Consider the following 8,377-nt stretch of genomic DNA (forward strand, 5'->3'; position numbering starts at 1 on the left):
GACGGCAAATACGAATGCAAAACATCTCATCCAAGAACGCGGGGCGTACGAACGACTTGTAAGACCTAACAGAGGTATTCTAACGTTGCTCGCACACAAAAAAAGGGGATGAACTTACTAGTTGTGTTAGACTACGCTGGGAAAATATTTTCGCTCAAGTTACTGGAAGTGCGATACTTTTATGTTGCGATTTTTCAGTGTGTGCAAAGAAGGTTCCAATAAACCACGTTGTCAAAAATTTTGGTGATCTCATCTGCCGCTTCGTTGATATGCAGGGCGCAGAAGGGTGTATGCCAGCTCAGCCGGCTGCAACCCCTCCTCAAATATCTCAGCAAGCCCTAGCGCTGTTTGAATGGGAGAGCACTGGGAAAGAGTTCCACAGCTTTACTGCGGTACAGTGTGCAAACAAACTACTTTGTTTGCTGCATATCCTGGTACGCACTGCAGGTGTCCCGTTGCTGCCATTATTGCTGTAAAAGCAAAGAATTCAGCGTTAACGCACTTGGCATAACGCCGGAACGTAGAACAGCTTATGCCGTCGGATGAGCGCTATCCAGTGTTGACGCCGTTCTGCTTCATACGGTCGGCTTGGAAACCTGTAAAACTTTGTTCCTCGTGAGTTGGTGTACGTGCTGTTGCAGCCCACTACTCAACAGCTCGGGTTGCACTTCGGCATTGCTCAAAAAAGGCAACAGCTACGCGCGAAACAGTGCACAGACAGGCTTTCAGAACGCAAGCGAGCCGGTCGTATCCTGCCGGTTCCGCGCTCGCCGCCGCGAGGGGCGCCCTAGTAGGCGCGGGAACTACGTTCGCAACCTGCCTATACTTCTATAACAACCCCGGTCATGTACTAATTGTGGCCATGCCGTCCCTGCAAACTTCTTAATTTCATCCACCCACCTAACTTTTTGCCACCCCCTGCTACGCTTCCCTTCCCTTGGAATCCAGTACGTAACCCTTAATGACCATCGGTTATCTTCCCTCCTCATTACATGTCTTGCCCATGCCCATTTCTTTTTCTTGATTTCAACTGAGATGTCATTAACTCGCGTTTGTTTCCTCACCCAATCTGCTCTTTTCTTATCCCTTAACGTTACACCTATCATTCTTCTTTCCATAGCTCGTTGCGTCGTCCTCAATTTGAGCGGAACCCTTTTCGTAAGCCTCCAGGTTTCTGCCCCTTAGGTGAGTACTGGTAAGACACAGCTATTATACACTTTTCTCTTGGGGGATAATGGCAACCTACTGTACATTTCCGATGTAGAAACTGTATAATATATGACATGACTCACTGTTTGCCACGATCCTACTACCCCCTTTTCATGTTTTCTTAGGAGGTCCCCCCGACAGTTGTTACTTCGGGGCCTCCGAATGTGTACTTATACCCATCTTGTATTTGTTTTGTCAAAAATAAATATTGATTGATTGATTGATTGATTGATTGATTGAAACGCACCCCAGCCCATTCTTATTCTTCTGATTATTTCCGTCTCATGATCCGGATCAGCCGTCACTACCTGCCCTATGTAAATGTATTCCCTTACCACTTCCAGTGCCTCGCTACCTATTGTAAATTGCTGTTTTCTTCCGAGACTGTTAAAGATTACTTTAGTTTTCTGCAGATTAATTTTTAGACCCCCTCTTCTGCTTTGCCTCTCCAGGTCAGTGAGCCTGCATTGCAATTGGTCTCCTGAGTTACTAAGCAAAGCAATATCATCAGCGAATCGCAAGTTACTAAGGTATTCTCCATTAACTTTTATCCCCAATTCTTCCCAATCCGGGTGTCTGAATACCTCCTGTAAACAGGCTGTGAATAGCATTGGAGAGATCATATCTCCCTGTCTGACGCCTTTCTTTATTAAGATTTTGTTGCTTTCTTTTTGGAGGACTACGGTGGCTGTGGAGCCACTATAGATATCTTTCAGTATTTTTACATACGGCTCGTCTACACCCTGATTCCGCCATGCCTCCATTACTGCTGAGGTTTCGACAGAATCAAACGCTTTCTCGTAATCAATGAATGCTATATGTAAGGGTTGGTTATATTCCGCACATTTCTCTATCACCTGATTGATAGTGTGAATATGGTCGATTGTTGAGTAGCCTTTACGGAATCCTGCGTGGTCCTTTGCTTGAGAGAAGTCAAAGCTGTTCTTGATTCTATTTGCGATTACCTTAGTAAATAGTTTGTAGGCAACGGACAGTAAGCTGATCGGTCTTTAATTTTTTAAGTCTTTGGCGTCCCCTTTCTTATGGATTAGGATTATGTTAGCGTTCTTCCAAGATTCCGGTACGGACTTGATCGCTTGGCTCAAATTGACGCGTTTCTGCTGCACTGTCGTAATAAATATTGGTGCTCTGCTTGGCGGTTGTCCACGCCTCATTTGGCAGTTCCTGTCGCTTTTGAATATTTCCCCTATGCGAATGCGCACCTCACGACCGCGTCGGCTACGAGCCACCTGACGGCACCTCCAGCCACTCCTCGGCGGAGCGCAGAGATTCGTGCTATAGCTTTGCAAGCGCTTCCTCTTGGTCCACCACCTTTCCTACGCGTCGACATGTGTCGCAGGTCGTGAGAAGCTCCTCTGCATCGTGGAAACAAGGGGTACCCCTAACCTCTGGGTGCTCGGAACATCAACTTGCATATACGTAGTAGTTCTGAAGATAGGAAGCAGCCGCTTTTTTTCTTTCTTCGGCTACCCACATTGGAGCACGGCTCAGCGACGAACTTTCATGCGACAAGCGCAACACAACCTGACATATGCCCTAGGCACGATAAGCTCATCGGACTCTGCGTCCTTGGCATCTAGATACTTTCGGTGCAGTGCATAAGCGCCAACTATGGGTGAGCTCCGGGGTCCGAGCCCCCTCCAGAGTTTTCTGGGGGGGGGGGGGAGTGCAGATCCCCCCCAGGCGATGCCGAAGACCACCCCCCTACACACACACACCTAAAGTGCCATTAACAGAGCTTTGTCACCCACGTCATTTGAGATTTCTTTTAGCTTTCCTCGACCTTTTCAGTGCATATTTTATTGGAGCTGATAGCTTACTGCATCATTGTTGGCGCGTACGTGCATGGCTTTTAATTCATACTTTCGCTTTATTTATGCAAACCCTGACAATAGCACGACAAGCGCATTAGAAGCACAAACGGCGGTTGCCTCATCCCTATTTTATCACTTCAACATTGTTTTAAATTTCGACTGTAAACACCGTGCACAGCACAGTATACTTAAGTACAAACACAGGACAAAGTTTATTATAGTTTTGAAAGAGATGGAGGTAGGCAATCAAAATTTATTTACGCTTGTCAGCTCCACTCAACGCATAGCAATAAAATGATACAAAATGGGACAGATGTGTTCACATCTCTGATCTGCTTGCTGTTTGCTTACGCATCCATGGGAACAAGTGATTCGATTCCCCTTTATTCATTTATTTAGTTTAGTATTAGTTATAGTATTTGCGTGAAAATGTTGTAGCACTGTTATCCCATTATTGCAGGGGGGATGCTACTACATGTGAAAAGTAAGGTATGTAAGCAAAATATAACGACCAGTAGAAAGAAATGTGTCTAATAAGAAATTACGTTGAAGTAATGAGACTTCGGGCATTGCTATCTAGTGTTGTTTGGATGAAGTGCCTTGCATAAAAAAAGCGGCTGATAGGTGTGCATTGTAAGCACCCTGTCATTGGATCTCGCCAAGAAAAAATGTCCTTATCTGCAAAATAACCTGCGTGTTGATTTTCATAAAACACACCAGAATGATCGTAACCGCAGCATCCCGTGCATTCGGACGCTCAATGTACACTGGTAGGAACGAGGCAATATGCTTGGTAACCGCCTCTTGTGTTAGGTGTATTAAAACTTCCGTGCTAGCATGATTACGCAGACGAGGCAAGCAAGTAAAGCGTAATGAATGCGGATTCAAACACAATGAAATCTGACGCTTAGTGTTGTGATATTACACTCGTCACATCATGTCCAAATGGGTAGGCGTAAATTAAGGTAAAAGCGCAAAAAATAGAAAGGTCAACTTTATCACACCCTATGATGACAAGTACATCACGAACCTTGTAGTACAACATGCTACACGCAGCAATGCATGCGAGAACATTGCAACACCAGCATCACACAATTCGTTTTCACCACGGCACATGAAACTTGCAGTTACTTTTACATGACCTTGCAAGAAAGTATGACTTTGACAGGTATGTCCGTTCTCTTCTCAGTGTTACGAGTCACGGACTAGAAGCATTCATTTCTCGACAGCAATTTTAGTGCGATGATAAACAACAGGTGAATCATAATTGTAGAAAGGTGAATGCACTTGCCACCTGCGATGAAACATAAATTACATACAACATTAATAATTGGCTCTACGATCTCACAGCACCGAGAACGTGTCCCATGTGAAACGTATTCTTGCAATGACTCACTTGGAACGAAGATTAGAGGAAACCAATTACCGGTGTAGTGCAATGATGGCCATTTTCATTTGTGAAATATGCAACTTTAGGAGTGACTAGTTTGGTGATCTGAAAAAAGACTATTGTAGTTGTTGCACCTTAGCCTCACCATGACAAAATGAAAATATCACAGCGCAAACACTATGCAGTGACGCTTCATAATAAGTGCAGGAGGCTACAACACATAGTGAAGCAATATAAATAGGACAGTACGAAACCCATACACAGAAAATGACAACTATTTGTAATGATTCCAGTACGAATGACTAGGCGCCTTCGGAATCTGTAAATAAAAAAAAACCACGCTGGCGTTGCAGCTGGATAAGCATAAAGAGGCAAATACTACAGAACAAAAATGAGTGCACGCATTATCCCTTCGTCCAAAAAATCATCCTGTATTACTCATACAAGGAAACTTAAACACTAAAACTCAAACAATAAATAAATAAAACAAACGGAACTCATAAAACACAAATGAATAAAATGATATTGAAAAAGAGAAAAACGATAAATTAATTTCTTGTTGCAGGTGCGCAGCGATGTCCTGCGCCATGGCGCGCACCTGCTCCAGGATCCCCTCCTGGGCTGCTGCCGTCCGCTCTGCCGCGACAGCGAGGCGCGTGGTGGAGGCCTCGATTCTGCGCAGCACCTGGAATGGATAATCATGGTGGAGCTGTTGGCATGAGTTGCCGATTACTCGCAACCAGGTCATGGCTGGAAGCTGCTGTTGTCAAGAATTGCAATGTGCACAATTCCCTCTGTTGAAGAGCCACTGGCCTGATGCCATCCATGGGCATTGTCAAGCATCGCGTACAAGCTATGCCCTCTTCGTTTGGACAGACAAAGACATGCTGGAACTTCTTTTGCGTCATCTACTCAAATGCATTTCTCACCGCCAAACAGCCCTTTTCAGGGCTAGCCAACTGGCGGTTGATCGTTGGCAAGATAGGATACCGAGACCTCAATACAACGCATATTTCTTGTTTACATCCCAAGTTGGTTTGTTTTTCAGATTCATGATTCACTTATGATAACTGAGCATTAGGAATATTTGTGTCCTTCATGTAAAATGACACCAAAATGTCTACCAACCTGGAGCATCTCGTCGCCCTGTTCGAGGCTGCGGGCGCACTGCGACGACTTGGTCGAAAGGGTGTCCACCCTTCGCGGTTGCTGTTCACGTGGTGGCCGCGCAGAACCCTGCAACAATGAAAGCATGCAGCATTTTCTAAGTTCACTGCGTTTTATGGTATGCATAAAAGTGGCTATGGCCATGTTATTTATTGCTTATTTGGCTAGTTCAACAAAATACGAGAGCCTATTTTCTCTAACAGCTTGAGGATCAATAACATACCAGGTGCAGCGGCCACCCTTTCCGTGACTGACGCGCCTCGCAGTGGATCCTCTGCCGCTGTAAACACATTAAATGTTTACGAACTGCACACACATTCGGCGATAATTAAACACTCATTCCTGCGATGCTTATACGTGTCGCTGGGCTCCTCACGCCCGCAGCCTCGTCCGTTGCTTCGATGACGACTTCCATGGTGGCAGTGGGAATGTCAGCCTGCTGGAAAGTGTCATGAGCGTGTCCCTTCACTATGTGGCTATTCGTTACACTGCCTATGTTACAAGTTCTCGTACTACACATTCAAGGAAATATTGTGCAATTATTGAGTGCCCAATGATCCCATGTATTGAAATCAAGCGTTCGACGGAAGCCCGTCTGGTCGGCATGAAGCATGAAGTAATAAAACGAAGGACACCGACCAACAGAAGTGCTAAAAAAATGAATAAATCAAAAAGACGTTTCGGCTTCGCTACAGAAGCCTTGTTCACAATGGGATGACGTAAGGTTCATGGAAGCTTATGTATACTTCAGAACGTGACGTAAGCAGCGCGTGTATGACGGAGGGAGGTTTCCCTTATTTCGATTGAGCGTGTGACGTGTTTCTTGTACCTCCAGCGATTCCAGATACAGCCGCAATTTCAGGTTTCTTTCTTGGCCGATAATTCTCGAGCGATCCCAGTCAATCTTGTGGCCCGTTGCATCCGTGTGCTCGGCAAGGGCATTTGAAACTGTACGTTTCTTTTCGACATCTTTCTGATGCTGCCTCAGTCGCTGTTTGAAGTTGCCCGATTCACCAGTGTATGCGTAGTCGCAATCTGCGCAGGGTATCTGGTAGACAACGCCGGGAAACGAGTCTCTCGGAAGCCTGTGCTTACCGCCAACGAGTGCTTGCTTCAGCTTACACACGGGCACGTGCGCCACCTCAAGGTCATAACTGTGTGGAATGCGAGACAAGGTTTCGCTTATCCCTGGAACTTAAGGTATGGCAGCACGCTATCTTGGTCGGGGATTAGCCGGGCGAGCTGTATTGGACAGACGGCGTTCAACAGCACTCTAAAAGGATGTGGGATAGCCGCTTGCCGAGAGATCACCTCGCACGTGGTCCAAGACAGTGGAACGAGTCTCTGCTGCGGTGCAAATGCGGTTCGTGCGGTTGAGCAGTGAGGCAGCTACCAACCTTTTGTGAGCGTCTGGATGAACGGATTGAAAGTTCAGGTAGCGGCCAGTGTGCCTCGTTACGGTATACGCTGAACCAGAGCCGTCCATCGCGTCTGGTGACAAGTGCGTCTAAAAAAAAGGAGTCTGCTGTCGACCTCTGTCTCAACTGTGAATTGGATGGCCTTTTCCCGACTGTTTAGGTGCGCAGTGAACAAATCCAAAGCGCTGCGCCGAATCAGACAAACAGCCGTCCACATAGCGCAGAAACAGCTTTTGGCCTAGGACTGAAGGACGCGAGAGCACGCCTTTCCAAACATTCCATCGTAAGATTGGCAGCAGTAACAGAGACGGATGCACCCATTGCCGTACCGTGGACTTGCCTGTAGGAGACCTTGTCGAAACAGACGTACGTGTTGCCAAGGCAAAAACAGAGGAGCCTCTTGAGGTCGGGAACGTCAATGGGCGACCTGTCTGGCAAGGTCCTTTCAGATTGCAGAGCAGAAGTACATGCTTCCACAGCCAAGTCAGTCGGAATTGAGGTAATCAGCGACACCACTTCAAACGAAACCATCACTTCGTCGTAGTCTAGAGGCACGTCACGAACTTTTTCAATAAAGTCACAGCAGTTGCTCACGTGAAGAGCTCAAATCATAATTCAAATCATAAACGCGCTTTTTTATTAGTCGACATACATTTGAATGATTTATTAAGAAGACGTATACATGACCGAGAAAAAAAGACAAAAAATACAATTAGAATTCCATTTCATCTAATTTAACAGAACAGATGTTCAGTTACATATATATACAAGAATATCGGCATGACACTATCCGCATAATACTGTCACGTGGTAGTGACGGCGAAGAAAGAAGCAGTACGGTGGAATACAAAACTAGCTTTTCTTGGGTGAACCTGTGCCCACAAAACAGGCTACACTTACAGCACAACGAAAGCGGCGAACACAGTCGGCGATCGTCGAAAGTCTGGCCAGCGGGTCAAGTGCGTCGGCTTTTATACAACAGTCGTCGAATGTTCCAGACTAATCGTTGGGACCCGCGTGCCTTCCACAAAATTCTACACCATTCACGTAACGCGATGAAATCTGATAGCACAAGGTTCGGCGACAACAGACAGCGGATAGAAGCATCGATAACTTTCCAGAAAGTTCGGATACAAGCAAGCGCGTCCCGCGCTGTGCGATAACGTTTGTTAGGCGGCTAAACATGGTCGCCCGATAAAGATAAGTACACGTGTCAATACTAACATCATGGTAACAGTCACACTCCAATAAACAGACAATATTCCCGACAACAATCCAGTGTCGCGATACTTGCTTAGACACTAAATACAATATAGAACGCATTAATACATCGATTGTAAATATGCGCTACATTTGAC

At 45.9% G+C, this 8,377-nt stretch overlaps 1 long non-coding RNA gene across 1 annotated transcript; it reads right to left on the reverse strand.

The window, feature by feature from the left end:
• Positions 1–4,858: 4,858 nt before the first annotated feature.
• Positions 4,859–7,462, reverse strand: LOC139048435 (uncharacterized). Its single transcript, XR_011507699.1, has 3 exons — positions 7,349–7,462; positions 5,563–5,670; positions 4,859–5,119 (listed from the first exon to the last, which is right to left on the reverse strand). It is a non-coding gene; the product is annotated as an uncharacterized lncRNA (long non-coding RNA).
• Positions 7,463–8,377: the final 915 nt, after the last annotated feature.

Source organism: Dermacentor albipictus, chromosome 8 (genome assembly GCF_038994185.2).
Source record: "Dermacentor albipictus isolate Rhodes 1998 colony chromosome 8, USDA_Dalb.pri_finalv2, whole genome shotgun sequence".
NCBI lineage: Eukaryota > Metazoa > Arthropoda > Arachnida > Ixodida > Ixodidae > Dermacentor > Dermacentor albipictus.